The sequence below is a fragment of the Oncorhynchus kisutch genome, linkage group LG13, assembly GCF_002021735.2.
Source record: "Oncorhynchus kisutch isolate 150728-3 linkage group LG13, Okis_V2, whole genome shotgun sequence".
NCBI lineage: Eukaryota > Metazoa > Chordata > Actinopteri > Salmoniformes > Salmonidae > Oncorhynchus > Oncorhynchus kisutch.
The window spans coordinates 13,463,655-13,480,358 of record NC_034186.2 but is presented as its reverse complement, the minus strand read 5'-3'; positions in this window follow the sequence as shown (position 1 = coordinate 13,480,358).

The following is a 16,704-nucleotide window of genomic DNA, read 5'->3' as shown; positions in this document are numbered from 1 at the left end:
CTCATAGCAAAGAGTGAATGCTTATGTAAATAAGGTATTTATGTTTTGTTTTAAATACATTTGCAAAAGTTTCGAAAAACCTGTTTTTGCTTTGTCATAATGGGGCATTGTGAGTAGATTGATGTGGGGAAAAAATAATTTAATCAGTTTTAGAATAAGGCTGTAACATAACAAAATATGGAAAATTCAAGGGGTCTGAATACTTAACGAATATTTATACTCAACACTCACTCACACACACACACACACACACACACACACACACACACACACACACACACACACACACACACACACACACACACACACACACACACACACACACACACACACACACACACACACACATTGATGTGCATACATAGTAGTGTAACACAAAGCTTTAACATCCCAAACTCACTCAATCACCATTTCCAAAGTGATCTGATAGAGAAATGACCTAAATGGCTGTACAAACTGGGGCTGCTAAGTAAATGCTAATATGTGTCAGAGCCTGGTGTTGGATTTATGAGTACCATCTGGTTCCTACAGCATACAGTACAATATTAGCTTACAATGTTAGCTTTGATCAGGACCTCCCTGTTCATTCTCCCCAATCACTCATCACCCTACCCAGGGAGGAATTAGCTGTGAGTTCACTTTAGCCTAATCATGTTTTTCACTGTAGCTCTACACTCATCTGAATAGACATGTAATTCATTTACATTCCAGCAGTACTGCATATTTATGTTTTTAAAGCATACATGATTGTGCAATTAGACACAACAGTCATTATTAGAATTCATACATGTTGCCCAGAAATTAGATGCTTAAAAATTCCAGGACTGAATATTTATGAATATTTATGTTAATGTCATATTTTTTTATTAAAATATATGGTTTGTAATAATAATGCAATGCTTAGTCACACGTAACATGATGTAAAACATTTGGCCAGTGGATAACATAATGTATTGAAGACACTGGTATTTTTAAGGCACATTTAAGGTGTCTAGGCCAAACATAATTATTTTGAAAAAAAGCCACATAATTATAAAACAACCAATAATTGGTTGTACAACGGCTCAGTAAGAGAAAATAGTGAACTTTGCTAAGAATTTCCTCCAATCCATCTGTCCAAACAAGTTTATTTCGGCATCCGTCTTCTTGGTCTTAGCTCGAGGTCTAACATTGATGTCTAATACCATTTGATGAAACGCTAAAGATTTCCCATTACATATCCTAAACCAGTCACTGGCTAATTGGCGTGTTAGAGTCAGATTTACAGCTTCTCTCCTTTCCTTTCTGTCTTTGTGTCTGTATCCCCACCCGCCAGTCTCAGAACGGCTGTATGTCATGATCCCGTGTCAGCGAAATCAATCCTTATATATTTTAAGGTTCAGATTTTGATTTCATGAGTCTACAGGGAAACGGCTCTAAAGCGAAAATGACTATTCTACCCTTTTTGTCTTCCATCTGCTGTCCTATTGATTGTCTCTCTCCCCTCGCTCTCTCATTCTCTCTCTATCCCTCTCCCCTCTCTCTCTTGTTTCCACGCTCCCTTGCTCCCCAGTGGTGACCCCAGGCCTGTTGTCTGCTGGCTGGCTAGCGCTGAGCACTGAAGACATAGTTGAGTCAAAAAATACTAACTAGAGTCGGTGATCTGTCTCAATGTGTCTCCTCTCCGTTAGCGAGGTCTGATAATTGTCATGTTGCAGCAGCAGCAGAGGTCATGGTAGTGGTAGTAATGGTGATGGTAGTATTGGTGGTAGTGGTAGTGGTGGTGGTAGTGGTAGTGGTGGTGCTAGTAGTAGTGGTAGTAGTAGTAGTGGTAGTGGTGGTAGTGGTAGTAGTGGTGGTGGTGGTAGTGGTGGTGGTGGTGGTAGTAGTAGTGGTAGTAGTGGTGGTGGTGGTAGTGGTGGTGGTGGTGGTAGTAGTAGTGGTAGCAGTGGTGGTGGTGGTAGTGGTAGTAGTGGTTGTAGTGGTAGTGGTGTTGGTAGTGGTAGAGGTAGTAGTGGTGTTAGTTGTGGTGGTGGTAGAGAAAGTGGTTGTGTTTGTGGTGGTGGTGGTGGTAGTGGTAGTAGTGGTTGTAGTGGTGGTGGTAGTGGTGTTGCTAGTGGTAGGGGTAGTAGTGGTGTTGGTAGTGGTAGGGGTAGTAGTGGTGGTGGTAGAGAAAGTGGTTGTGTTTGTGGTAGTAGTGGTGGTAGTTTTGGTAGTAGTGGTGGTAGTGTTGGTGGTGGTGGTGGTTGTGGTGGTAGTAGTAGTGGTAGTAATATAGGTGTTGGCTGTAGTGGTGATGGTGTTGGTAGTAGTGGTGGTGGTGCTGGAAATAGTGGTAATAGTGGTAGAAGTGGTAGTGGTGATGGTGGTGGTAGTATTGGTGGTCATTGTGATGGTGGTGGTGGTGGTAGCTGTGTTAGGGGTGCTGGCTGAGGTAGTAGTGGTGTTAGTGCTGGTTGTAGTAGTGGTGGTGGTAGTGGTGGTGGTAGTGGAAGTGGTGTTGGTGGTGGTAGTGGTAATGGTAGTAGTAGTGGTGGTGGTTGAGGTAGTGATGGTGTTAGTGGTGTTAGTTTTGGTAGTGGTGGTGGTAGTTTTGGTAGTGGTGGTGGTAGTGGTGCTAGTGGTATTGGTAGTGGAAGTGGTGTTGGTGGTGGTAGTGGTAATGGTAGTAGTAGTAGTGGTGGTGGAAGTAGTGGTGGTGGTACTAGTGGTTGTGGGAGTGATGGTGGTGTTGGTAGTGGTGGTGGTAGTAATGGTAGAAGAGGTAGTGGTGATGGTGGTGGTAGTATTGTTGGTTGTTGTGATGGTGGTGGTGCTGGTAGTAGTAGTGATGGTTGTGTTAGTGGTGGTGGTAGACATGGTGGTGGTGGTGTTAGTGGTGGCGATGGTAGTGGTGGGGGTGGTGATAGTGGTGGTAGTTGTGGTAGTTGTTTTTAGTAGTGGTGATGGTGGTAGTGCTGGTAGTTGTGGTGTTAGTAGTAATAGTGGTGATGGTAGCAGTGGTAGTAGTGGTAGTAGTAGTGGTGATGGTGGTAGTAGCTGTAGTGATAGTGGTGGTGGTGGTGGTACTAGTGCTGGTGGTGGTAGTCGTGGTGGTATTGGTGGTGGTGATAGTGTTGATAGTAGTGGTGGTGGTGGTGGTAGTGCTGGTGGTAGGGGTAGTGCTGGTGCTGGTAGTGCAAGTAGTGGTGTTATTGATGGTAGTGGTTGTGGTATGGGTAGTGCTGGTGGTAGTGATAATGGTAGTAGTAATGGTGGTGTTAGTGGTGGTAGTTTTGGTAGTGGTGGTGGTAGTGTTATTGGTAGTGGAGTGGTCATTATGGTGGTAGTGGTGGTGGTTGTAGTGGTGGTGGTAGGGGTGGTTGTGGTAGTGGTAGTAATGGTGGAAGTGGTTGTGGTGATGGTGGTGGTAGTATTGTTGGTCATTGTGATTGTGGTGGTGGTGGTGGTGGTAGTTGTAGTGATGGTGGTGGTGGTAGTAGTAGTGATGGCCATGGTGGTGGTGGTGGTTGTGGTAGTGGTAGGGGTTGTAATGGTGGAAGTGGTTGTGGTGATGGTGGTAGTAGTATTGTTGGTCATTGTGATATTGGTGGTGGTGGTAGTAGTAGTGATGGTGGTAGTGGTAGTAGTAGTGATGGCTGTGGTGGTGGTAGTGGTGGTGACAGTGGTGGTAGTAGTGGGGGTGGTGGTGGAAGTAGTGGAGGTGGTGGCAGTGATTGTGGTGGTTGTGGTAGTGGTAGTAATGGTGGAAGTGGTAGTATAGTTGGTCATTGTGATGGTGGTGGTGGTGGTGGTGGTAGTAGTAGTGATGTTGGTCGGGCACTGATGTTGGGCGATTAGGCCTGGTTCACAGTTGCCGTTCTAATTCATACCAAAGGTTTGAGGTCAGGGCTCTGTGCAGCTCAGTCAAGTTCTTTGACACCGATCTCGACAAACCATTTCTGTATGGACCCTCGCTTTGTGCATGGGGGCATTGTCATGCTGAAACAGGAAAGGGCCTTCCCCAAACTGTTGCCACAAGGTTGGAAGCACAGAATTGTCTAGAATGTCATTGTATGCTGTAGTGTTAAGACGATTATTCCTCCTCCACCAAACTTTACAGTTGGCCCTATGCATTCGGGCAGGTAGCACTCTCCTGGCATCCCTCGAATCCAGATTCGTCCGTTAGACTGCCAGATGGTGAAGTGTGATTTATCACTCCAGAGAACGCGTTTTCACTGCTCCAGAGTCAAATGGTGGGCGGGCTTTAAACCACTCCAGCCAACGCATGGTATTTAGCATGGTGATCTTAGGCTTGTATGTGGCTGCTCGGTCACGGAAACCCATTTCATGAAGCTCCCAACGAACAGTTATTGTGCTGACATTGCTTGCAGAGTAACGAGTGTTGCAACTGAGGACAGACGATTTTTACACGCTACGCGCTTCAGCACTCGGCGGCCCCGTTCTGTGAGCTTGTACTTCGCGGCTGAGCCGTTGTTGCTCCTAGGCATTTCCACTTCACAATAACAGCACTTACAGTTGACCGGGGCAGCTCTTGCAGGGCCAAAATTTGATGAACTGACTTGTTTGAAAGGTGGCATCATATGACGGTGCCACGTTTAAATCAAATCAAATGTATTTATATAGCCCTTTGTACATACAAACGGAGGGAGGGAGGGACGGACGGACGGACGGACAGGCAGGCAGGCAGACAGACAGACAGACAGACAGACAGACAGACAGACAGACAGACAGACAGACAGACAGACAGACAGACAGACAGACAGACAGACAGACAGACAGACAGACAGACAGACAGACAGACAGACAGACAGACAGACAGACAGACAGACAGACAGACAGACAGACAGACAGACAGACAGACAGACAGACAGACAGACAGACAGACAGACAGATAGATAGATATGCTTATTTATTTCCCCTTGTGTATTTGAACCATTTGTACATTGTTACAACACTATATATATATAATATGACATTTGTAATGTCTTTATTGTTTTGAAACTTCTGTATGTGTTATGTTTACTGTTAATTTTGATTGTTTATTTCACTTTTGTATATTATCTACCTCACTTGCTTTGGCGATGTTAACACTTTTCCCATGCCAATAAAGCCCCTTAAATTGAATAGATAGATAGATAGATAGATAGATAGACAAGGCAAGAAGATAGATAGATAAGGAAAGACTAGGCAAGAAGGGCATTCTATGCCATCAAAAGGAACATAAAATTCAACATACAAATTAGGATCTGGCTAAAAATACTTGAATCAGTTATAGAACCCATTGCTCTTTATGATTGTGAGGTCTGGGTTCCGCTCACCAACCAATAATTCACAAAATGGGACAAACACCAAATAATGCATGCAGAGCAGAATTAGGTTAAATTCTACAACTATCTAAAAGGTGTCAGAGTCGTGTGTATAGGTGGCAGGGAAGTCAGGAGCAGGAGAATCAAACTGAGTGTAATGGAGTTATTTAATAACAATAAACGAAACATACTCCAACACTAAATGTAAAAATAAACAAAGTGGGTACGAGGGTCCGTCGCACACCAATACAAAAACCAACACAACACTGAATAACAAACAATCTCTGACAAAGACATGAGGGGAAACAGAGGGTTAAATACGCAACAGGTAATGAATGGGATTGAAACCAGGTGTGTAGGACGACAAGACAAAACCAATGGAAAATGAAGAATGGGTCAATGATGGCTAGAAGACCGGTGACGTCGACCGCCAAACACCGCCCGAACAAGGAGAGGCTTCGACTTCGTGACAAAAGGAAACGATTCCCAAACCTTCCATAACAAAGCCATCACAGAGAGATGAACCTAGAGAAGAGTCCCCTAACCAAGCTGGTCCTGGAGCTCTGTTCACAAACACAAACACACCCCACAGAGCCCCAGGACAGCAACACAATTAGACCCAACCAAATCATGAGAAAACAAAAATATAATTACTTGACACATTGGAAAAAATTTACAAAAAAACAGAGCAAACTAGAATGCTATTTGGCCCTAAACAGAGAGTACACCGTGGCAGAATACCTGACCACTGTGACTGACCCAAACTTAAGGAAAGCTTTGACTATGTACAGACTCAGTGAGCATAGCCTTGCTATTGAGAAAGGCCGCCGTAGGCAGACCTGGTTCTCAAGAGAAGACAGGCTATGTGCACACTGCCCACAAAATGAGGTGGAAACTGAGCTGCACTTCCTAACCTCCTGCTAAATGTATGACCATATTAGAGACACATATTTCCCTCAGATTACACAGATCCACAAAGAATTCGAAAACAAACCCAATTTTGATAAATTCCCATATCTACTGGGTGAAATTCCACAGTGTGCCATCACAGCAGCAAGATTTGTGACCTGTTGCCACAAGAAAAGGTCAACCATTGAAGAACAAACACTAAATCAAATCAAATCAAATCAAATTTATTTATATAGCCCTTCGTACATCAGCTGATATCTCAAAGTGCTGTACAGAAACCCAGCCTAAAACCCCAAACAGCAAGCAATGCAGGTGTAGAAGCACGGTGGCTATGAAAAACTCCCTAGAAAGGCCAATACCTAGGAAGAAACCTAGAGAGGAACCAGGCTATGTGGGGTGGCCAGTCCTCTTCTGGCTGTGCCGGGTGGAGATTATAACAGAACATGGCCAAGATGTTCAAATGTTCATAAATGACCAGCATGGTCGAATAATAATAAGGCAGAACAGTTGAAACTGGAGCAGCAGCACAGTCAGGTGGAAGTTGAAACTGGAGCAGCAGCATGGCCAGGTGGACTGGGGACAGCAAGGAGTCATCATGTCAGGTAGTCCTGGGGCATGGTCCTAGGGCTCAGGTCAGTTGAAACTGGAACAGCAGCATGGCCAGGTGGACTGGGGACAGCAAGGAGTCATCATGTCAGGTAGTCCTGGGGCATGGTCCTAGGGCTCAGGTCCTCCGAGAGAGAGAAAGAAAGAGAGAAGGATAGAATTAGAGAACGCACACTTAGATTCACACAGGACACCGAATAGGACAGGAGAAGTACTCCAGATATAACAAACTGACCCCAGCCCCCCGACACATAAACTACTGCAGCATAAATACTGGAGGCTGAGACAGGAGGGGTCAGGAGACACTGTGGCCCCATCCGAGGACACCCCCGGACAGGGCCAAACAGGAAGGATATAACCCCACCCACTTTGCCAAAGCACAGCCCCCACACCACTAGAGGGATATCTTCAACCATCCTGAGACAAGGCTGAGTATAGCCCACAAAGATCTCCGCCACGGCACAACCCAAGGGGGGGGGCGCCAACCCAGACAGGATGACCACAACTATTGTAACTACAACCCATATTTATGCTTATTTATTTTCCATTTTGTACTTTAACCATTTGTACATTGTTACAACACTGTATATATACAGTGGGGCAAAAAAGTATTTAGTCAGCCACCAATTGTGCAAGTTCTCCCACTTAAAAAGATGAGAGAGGCCTGTAATTTTTATCATAGGTACACTTCAACTATGACAGACAAAATGAGAAAAAAAATCAATGAGAAAAAAATGAAAAAAATCAATGAGAAAAAAAATGACCAAATAAGTATTTGGTCACCTACAAACAAGCAAGATTTCTGGCTCTCACAGACCTGTAACTTATTATTTTAGAGGCTCCTCTGTCCTCTACTTGTTACCTGTATTAATGGCACCTGTTTGAACTTGTTATCAGTATAAAAGACACCTGTCCACAACCTCAAACAGTCACACTCCAAACTCCACTATGGCCAAGACCAAAGAGCTGTCAAAGGACACCAGAAACAAAATTGTAGACCTGCACCAGGCTGGGAAGACTGAATCTGCAATAGGTAAGCAGTTTGGTTTGAAGAAATCAACTGTGGGAGCAATTATTAGGAAATGGAAAACATACAAGACCACTGACAATCTCCCTCGATCTGGGGCTCCACGCAAGATCTCACCCCGTGGGGTCAAAATGATCACAAGAACGGTGAGCAAAAATCCCAGAACCACACGGGGGGACCTAGTGAATGGCCTGCAGAGAGCTGGGACCAAAGTAACAAAGCCTACCATCAGTAACACACTACGCCGCCAGGGACTCAAATCCTGCAGTACCAGACGTGTCCCCCTGCTTAAGCCAGTACATGTCCAGGCCCGTCGGAAGTTTGCTAGAGAGCATTTGGATGATCCAGAAGAAGATTGGGAGAATGTCATATGGTCAGATGAAACCAAAATATAACTTTTTGGTAAAAACTCAACTCGTCGTGTTTGGAGGACAAAGAATGCTGAGTTTCATCCAAAGAACACCATACCTACTGTGAAGCATGGGGGTGGAAACATCATGCTTGGGGCTGTTTTTCTGCAAAGGGACCAGGACGACTGATCCGTGTAAAGGAAAGAATGAATGGGGCCATGTATCATGAGATTTTGAGTGGAAACCTCCTTCCATCAGCAAGGGCATTGAAGATGAAACGTGGCTGGGTCTTTCAGCATGACAATGATCCCAAACGAGAAGGAGAAGGAGCAACGAAGGCAACGAAGGAGTGGCTTCGTAAGAAGCATTTCAAGGTCCTGGAGTGGCCTAGCCAGTCTCCAGATCTCAACCCCATAGAAAAAAGGGGTTCTGAATTCAATCAGCCGGTGACAAGGTTAGGGAGCTCAGCACAGCACAGTTCTCCATCAGAGTCTGCCTGTATGTCACTGGGAATTCACACTGGGGCAGATGCACAGAGCAGTGGGGATTGAGACTGGGGAGATGTACAGAGCAGTGGGGATTGAGACTGGGGAGATGTACAGAGCAGTGGGGATTGAGACTGGGGGAGATGTACAGAGCAGTGGGGATTGAGACTGGGGAGATGTACAGAGCAGTGGGGATTGAGACTGGGGAGATGTACAGAGCAGTGGGGATTGAGACTTGGGAGATGTACAGAGCAGTGGGGATTGAGACTGGGGAGATGTACAGAGCAGTGGGGATTGAGACTGGGGAGATGTACAGAGCAGTGGGGATTGAGACTGGGGAGATGTACAGAGCAGTGGGGATTGAGACTTGGGAGATGTACAGAGCAGTGGGGATTGAGACTGGGGAGATGTACAGAGCAGTGGGGATTGAGACTGGGGAGATGTACAGAGCAGTGGGGATTGAGACTGGGGGAGATGTACAGAGTAGTGGGGATTGAGACTGGGGGAGATGTACAGAGCAGTGGGGATTGAGACTGGGGGAGATGTACAGAGCAGTGGGGATTGAGACTGGGGGAGAGGAGTGGTACAAAGTGTCTCAATGTCCCCCATCGTCATGCATCACACACACACCTCACTACACAGATATAGACAGAGATAAACACAGAGATATACAGACCTCAACATTTTTGAGGTGAAACTTATACTGATAGAAAAATAACCTCAATGTTGACATTTATCTGTCATTGTAAATTAAAGCAATCATTTAAAAAATATATGCACAGATAAACATAATTTGTATTTAGCTGAGTGCACACTTTCTTTTGTACAATAATACACTATTGTTCCATAAAACTACAAATAACATTTAACTGTTTAGGGTTAGCCCTGGAGGACTTAAGGCCAAACAGTAAACTAATGTTCTAGCTGGAACTGCCGACTAAGTGGCTGGGACAAGGATGTCCTGACCCCAGTGCCCTCCCCACCAGTCCCCCTAACAGCTTTGGCCCCTGGGTCAGCTCAATTTCCCCCACTGCTGAGTGGTCATTACCAGCCTGGGCTTTGATAAATGCTCACGGCTGCTCAGCGCAGAGTGCAGCATGGCCCAACAGACCAGCCCCATACAGAGAGTTAGGAGGGATAGAGAGAAGGGAGGAGGGCGAGAAGAGGAGGGAGAGAAGATGAGGGAGAGAGAGAGCGAGAGAGCGAGAGAGAGAGAGAGGGAAGGAAGGAAGGAAGGAAGGAAGGAAGGAAGGAAGGAAGGAAGGAAGGAAGGAAGGAAGGAAGGAAGGAAGGAAGGAAGGAAGGAAGGAAGGAAGAGCCAGGCAGCCCCAACCAGCCAGCCAGCCACCCAGCCACCCAGCCACCTAGACACCAACCCACCCAGCCAGCCAGCCGCCCAACCACCCAGCTACCCAGCCAGCCAGCCAGCCACCCAGTCACCCACCCACCCCACCCAGCCAGCCACCCAAATAGCCAGCCAGCCACCCAGCCAGTCAGTCAGTCAGTCAGTCAGCCACACTACCACTAGATAGATAGGCCCCGGACCCCTGCATGCCTGCACCCGCACCCGCACACGGCCCTGGCGTTACCTAGCAACAGCACCTCTTTCATTCCCACTCAGAGAGCGAGAGACCGAGGGAGAAAGAGATGGAAGAGGCAGTGTGGAGTAAAAACAAATCAGATGGGGATTGTTACAGACCCTGCCTTTCTCTCTCTCTCTCTCTCTCCCTCTCTCTCTCTCTCTCTCTCTCTCTCTCTGTCTCTCTCTCTCTCTCTCTCTCTCTCTCTCTCTCTCTCTCTTTGTCTCGTTGCCCCTATCAGCTGCAACCTACTCCCCTGAGACAATGGTGATGAAAACCTCTGAATGCAATCATCTCACATTTTCCAAACACATTGACCGCTGAAGGGGCTTGTCTGAAGATGCAGAGGACTTGGTTTTTAGAGATTGTCTTAGCTACTATATATAGGGTCTGCTTCCTAGGTCTTCTCCAATTAGTTTTATCCATAAAAATAGAATGACTAGAACATCTAGAATTTTGGAATTTATAGTCATTCAAATTCTATGGTTTTAACTCATTTTATGGTCTGCCTAGGTCTTCCCGCTAAATGTTAACCGCCAAGTTGGCGACAGCGGGTAATTCAATGTCCTTAAAATACCTAAACTAGTAAACGCCTTGTAAAATAAGTAACGTTGAACCCACATTGCCCGGTTTGCATGGGCACTAATGTAAATAGATTTACTTTGATAAAATCATGGTTTAAAAAAGGCTAATGTATTTGTATGGTTGTGTGTAAACAGGCAGAATCATTGTTGGAGTTGCAGTAAGGTGCCAACAGGCAGTTTTAATGGGATTAGACTGAGATACATTAAAGTGAAGCATAGGGTGAGAGTTAGGTTGCATTAAAGGAAAGGCTGGGTAGGGTGAACGCCAGGGGAGGCTGGGTAGGGTGAACTCCAGGGGAGGCTGGGTAGGGTGAACGCCGGGGGAGGCTGGGTAGGGTGAACGCCAGGGGAGGCTGGGTAGGGTGAACACCAGGGGAGGCTGGGTAGGGTGAACTACAGGGGAGGCTGGGTAGGGTGAACGCCAGGGGAGGCTGGGTAGGGTGAACGCCAGGGGAGGCTGGGTAGGGTGAACTCCAGGGGAGGCTGGGTAGGGTGTGGTCACACAATCCAGACAGGGAGTAGGCCTCTGGGAACCTCAGAGAACCTCAGTCTAGAGTTACAGACTGGCATTAAAGACTAGACGTAACATAATAAATGCAAATCTGTGACATTCAAATTTGTATGACGTTACGTTTGGTATGATTACATAAGGGCCAACCGTAACCCCTAATCTTAACCGCTAACCCCTAGGCTAGCTAACGTTAGCCACCTAGCCACCTAGCTAATGTTAGGCACCTAGCCACCTAGCTAATGTTAGCCACCTAGCCACCTAGCTAACGTTAGCCACCTAGCCATCATACTCATTTGAATGTCAAAGATGGACTTTTACTATGTTACGTCTACCCCTGAGTACAGGTTGAGAGTTAGGCTCCTACCCCAGTGTGTGTCACTCTGGCTGGGCAGAGACGGCTGTGTGATTTGGGGAGTATGGGGCTCCAGGGGCCATCTTTCCCCCAGTGTGGGTAAACAACTCCACGCCCAATGGAAACAGAGACGATGGGAAGACGATGGGACGGGAGGCTGGTTGTGGTCTGTTTATGGGTCCCTTATGTACTGTGTTTACAGACCACACAAACGGAAGAGTGAAACAAACAAACATGAACACACACACACATATGCCATGTGCCTGCGTCTTCAGGACAATCACACACTCCTGGGGCCCACAGATGATGACAGTCACCGTACTTAAAAAGGAAAAATAAAGACATAAACAAATGGATGATTCACCAAGTCGTCTCTGTGAAAATGTTTTGTTTAAAGCACAAAGCAGGACTAAAAATCTGTGCCACGTCAGACTCCAAGGGCACCAAGAGAGGCCCTCCAGTCTGCATGGTGCCACCATCATCCTGGTGCCACCCTCATTCTGGTGCCACCCTGGTTTTGTCCTGGTCTACTGGATTCTGATGAAGGCTGTTGGCAAAACGTAATGTTTTTAACCAAAAAGGTTAAATGAAATTAGTAGATTTTAATTGTGAGACCCTCTGTGAGCATGTGAGCTCTCCTTCAGATACTGGGTGTGCATGCGTGCGTACGTTCGTTCCTGTATGTTCGTGCGTGCATGTCTGTGTATGTGTGCCAGTGTGCCCGTTTTGTCTGAGTGGGTGTGTGTGAGAGTGTGTGAGAGTGACACAGAGGAGGGGATGGAGGATTGATGTGGTGCAGCGAGCTAAAGTACCCCCACACCCCCCCAGCTGGTGTCTCCATGACACAGGGCTGCAGGTTCAGTGAGTGTGTCTGGGAGATCAAGGCACTGTGCCAGTGTACGATAACAGAGAGGTTTACACACATCTAAACGTGGCACAAGAACTGAACAGAGAAATAATGAAGAAGACCATGTTCTGTTTGTATCACTGATGGATAAATTGACAATGAATTGTGTGAGCAGCAAATAGTGTATGAGGGTATGTAGTTCCTATCTTCAGGTTCTTCTCTGTAGTATAGACCTATATTATCCTCTCAGAAAAAAAGGTGTTATCTAGAGCCTAAAAGGGTTCTTCGGCTTTCCCCATTGAAGAACCCTTTTTGGTTCCAGGTAAAACCCTTTTGGTTCTAGGTAGAACCCTATTGGGTTCCATGTACAACCCTTTCCCCAGAGGGTTCTACATGGAACCCAAAAGAGTACAACCTGGAACCAAAAAGGGTTCTCGTATGGGGACAGCCGAAGAACCTTGATGGAACCCTTTTTTCTAAGTGTATAGAGGTGTATGGTTCTATCCCCACCTGAGGCACAGTATGAACATTGGACATCAATGCCCATAAATGGCTAATCAAACATGCAACACACGCCGTCCCTGTATTCTCATTCCCATTTTGTCCGTACCATAACTCAGGTCTCTTCTCAAACACTACGGCACATTAGTGAGGACCTGCAATTAGAACAGCACCACCTGTAGGACAGGAAAGATATTGCATAGAAATGCAGTACTGTGGGCTGTTGAGAACGCTAGAGAAGAGAGCGAGAGAGGGAGAGAGAGACAGACAGGCAGGCAGGCAGACAATCTGATAGAGAGAGATAGATAGAAAGTGAGAGTGCGAGGAGAGGTGGAACACACAACGAGAGAATGAGAGAGAGAGATCTTCATAGCAGATTTCAAAAAGGTGTTAAAGTGTTAAAGTACAACTAGAATATACATATAAAAGCCTGCACAACTTTATTTTCGGTTAATCTCTTATACAATGGGTTATGCACAGCAACCACAGCTGTAAAATAGTAAATAATGGTTACATCTCAGAAAGTATTGAGCTTTTAAGGTGAGTAAAACAAGGCTGTCCATTGTCTCTAAATCTATTTATTATGGTCATCAAAATGCTAGCTATTAAAATTAGATCCTACAAGAACATCAAGGGTTTAGAAATCCAGGAGATAAAAACAAAAGTGTCAATGTAGGCCGATGACTCCAGTTGTTTCTTAAGTCCTCAATCTGAATCCCTGCACAGTCTCATTGAGGATCTTGATCACTTTTCTAGCCTCTCTGGACTCAAACCTAGTTATGACAAGTGCACCATATTATGTATTGGTTCGTTAAGACACAATGTTTACACTACCTTGTAGTTTACCAATAAAATGGGTGGGTGGTGAAGTAGACATACCTGGTATTCATATCTCAAAAAATATAAATGAACTTACCACAACCAATTTCAATAGAAAGTTTGCTAAAATACAACCATGGAAAGGTAATTACCATTTAGAGGTAAATAAAGTCCATTTATGGAAAAATGTATTAACTCTTTGGTCCTATCACAGTTTAGTTACTTACTAATGGCACTGGCTGCTCCAGACGACTCGTTTTTTAAATAATATGAGCAAAACATATTTCACTTTATTTTGAATGCTAAGCAAGACAAAATTAAACATGCCTATTTATATAATGAATATGAGTTTGGGGGGATAAAATTATTAAATATGAATGCATTAAACCTCTCACTAAAAGCTTTACTCATACATAAGTTATACTTCAACCCAAAATGGATCTCCAGTAGATCGTTAAGAAAGCCTCATCCATTGTTATAAAATTGCCTTTTTGCCTTTATACAGATTCCAAAAGTGAGCAAAGCTGTCATTGAGGCAAAAGGTGACTATTTGAGGAATCTCAAATCTAAAATATATTTTGATATGTTTAACACTTTTTTTGGTTACTAAATGATTCCATATGTGTTATTTGATAGTTTTGATGTCTTCACTATTATTCTACAATGTAGAAAATAGTAAAAAATAAACAAAAACCCTTCAATGAGTAGGTGTTCAAAAACTTTTGACTGGTAGTGAAGCAATTTAAAAAAATATTTTTTATAAATAGATATGTGTCCTCTGAAGAGGTGGATGGGTTCAAATAAAATTTAAATTTAAAAAATGTAAATACAAGAGAGGTAGAGAGAGAAAGAAAGAAGGAAAGAAAGAAAGAAAGAAAGAAAGAAAGAAAGAAAGAAAGAAAGAAAGAAAGAAAGAAAGAAAGAAAGAAAGAAAGAAAGAAAGAAAGAAAGAAAGAAAGAAAGAAAGAAAGAAAGAAGGAAAGAAAGAAGGAAAGAGAACAGAGAGAGTGTGGGTTGACACACAGACAGAGAAAAGGCATCAAAATAATGTCGGAATGCACACAAGCGTCCCATTCATTTCTGGAAAAAACTAACAGAACTCACATGTGTACTAAAGATGCCAGTATTTGCCCTCAGAGTCTTTTAACTCCAGACTTCAAAGATTCCTATATGTGTTTAGAGGTTTTTATGTTTGCGCATGTTTGTCTTTGTGTCTGCACATTTGCTAATGTGTGTTTGAGTGTGTAGACAACATACATGCTTTAGTTTATTTCCCAAAATCCTATGTCATGGCCAGACAAATTGAGACAAAAGTGAAAGCTTGTTTTTATAGTAGGATAAAGCTGTACTATCAGGTTAGCGTGACAAAATAGCCAGCGGATGTTTCCCTACTGCAGATTACACTGAGAGAGAGAGAGAGAGAGAGAGAGAGAGAGAGAGAGAGAGAGACAGAGAGAGAGAGAGAGAGAGAGAGAGAGAGAGAGAGAGAGAGAGGGGGAGGGAGAGAGAGAGAGAGAGAGAGAGAGAGAAACAGTTCAGAAACAGATTGGCTGTTGAAATATTGTGTAGTCTGGCAGTAGCTCAGAAGCTAATTACCTTAAATTAACAGTAGAGTTTGGTGTGGCAGTTCACCTAACTGTTTTTTCTGTCGAAACAGATGAATGGGTTGGTTGGAGTTGTTGCAAGCCCAGGATGCTGTTGACAATCAGATTGTCCATATATAGAGTCCTATTATATTTACTTCTCTCTCCATGTGTGTGTGTGTGTGTGTCAGTGCATGTGTAACTAACAGGATCAGTGAAGCAGTTCTGGCCCAGCAGGTTTCAGGGCCACTGCGTTAAGATTGTGTTTTAAGATTTGACTAAGTAATGTGTTGATATCTTTGTTTATCATCCCCTCACATCTTTTGTGCTCCAGAGTGGCACAGTGGTCTGAGGCACTGCATCTTAGTGCAAAAGGCATCACTACAGTCCATGGTTTGATTCCAGGCTGTATCACACCCGGCCGTGATTGGGAGTCCCATTGGGCGGCGCACAATTGGCCCAACGTCGTCCGGGTTTGGCCGGGGTAGGCCGTCATTTAAAAAAATAATTTGTTCTTAAATTATAATACTGTTTACTGTCCTCATCGCTGGTTAGACAGTGTCCTCATCGCTGGTTACACTGTGTCCTCATCGCTGGTTACACTGTGTCCTCATCGCTGGTTACACAGTGTCCTCATCGCTGGTTAGACAGAGTCCTCATCGCTGGTTACACTGTGTCCTCATCGCTGGTTACACAGTGTCCTCATCGCTGGTTACACTGTGTCCTCATCGCTGGTTACACAATGTCCTCATCCCTGGTTACAAAGTGCTCTCATCCCTGGTTACACAATGTCCTCATCACTGGTCATACAGTGTCCTCATTGCTGTTTACATAGACACTGTGCACAAACAGCCATGTCAGATTTGAATGAGCTAGCTAAATGTATGGGTGCTAAATGTATGGATGCTAAATGTATGGGGGCTAAATGTATGGATGCTAAATGTATGGGTGCTAAATGTATGAATGCTAAATGTATGGGTGCAAAATGTATGGGAGCTAAATGTATGGGTGCTAAATGTATGAATGCTAGATGTTTGGATGCTAAATGTTTGGATGCTAAATGTATGGCTGCTAAATGTATGGCTGCTAAACGTATGGCTGCTAAATGTATGGCTGCTAAATGTATGGCTGCTAAATGTATGGGTGCTAAATGTTTGGATGCAAAATGTTTGGATGCTAAATGTATTGGTGCTAAATGTATGGATGCTAAATGTATGGGTGCTAAATGTATGGGTGCTAAATGTATGGGTGCTAAATGTATG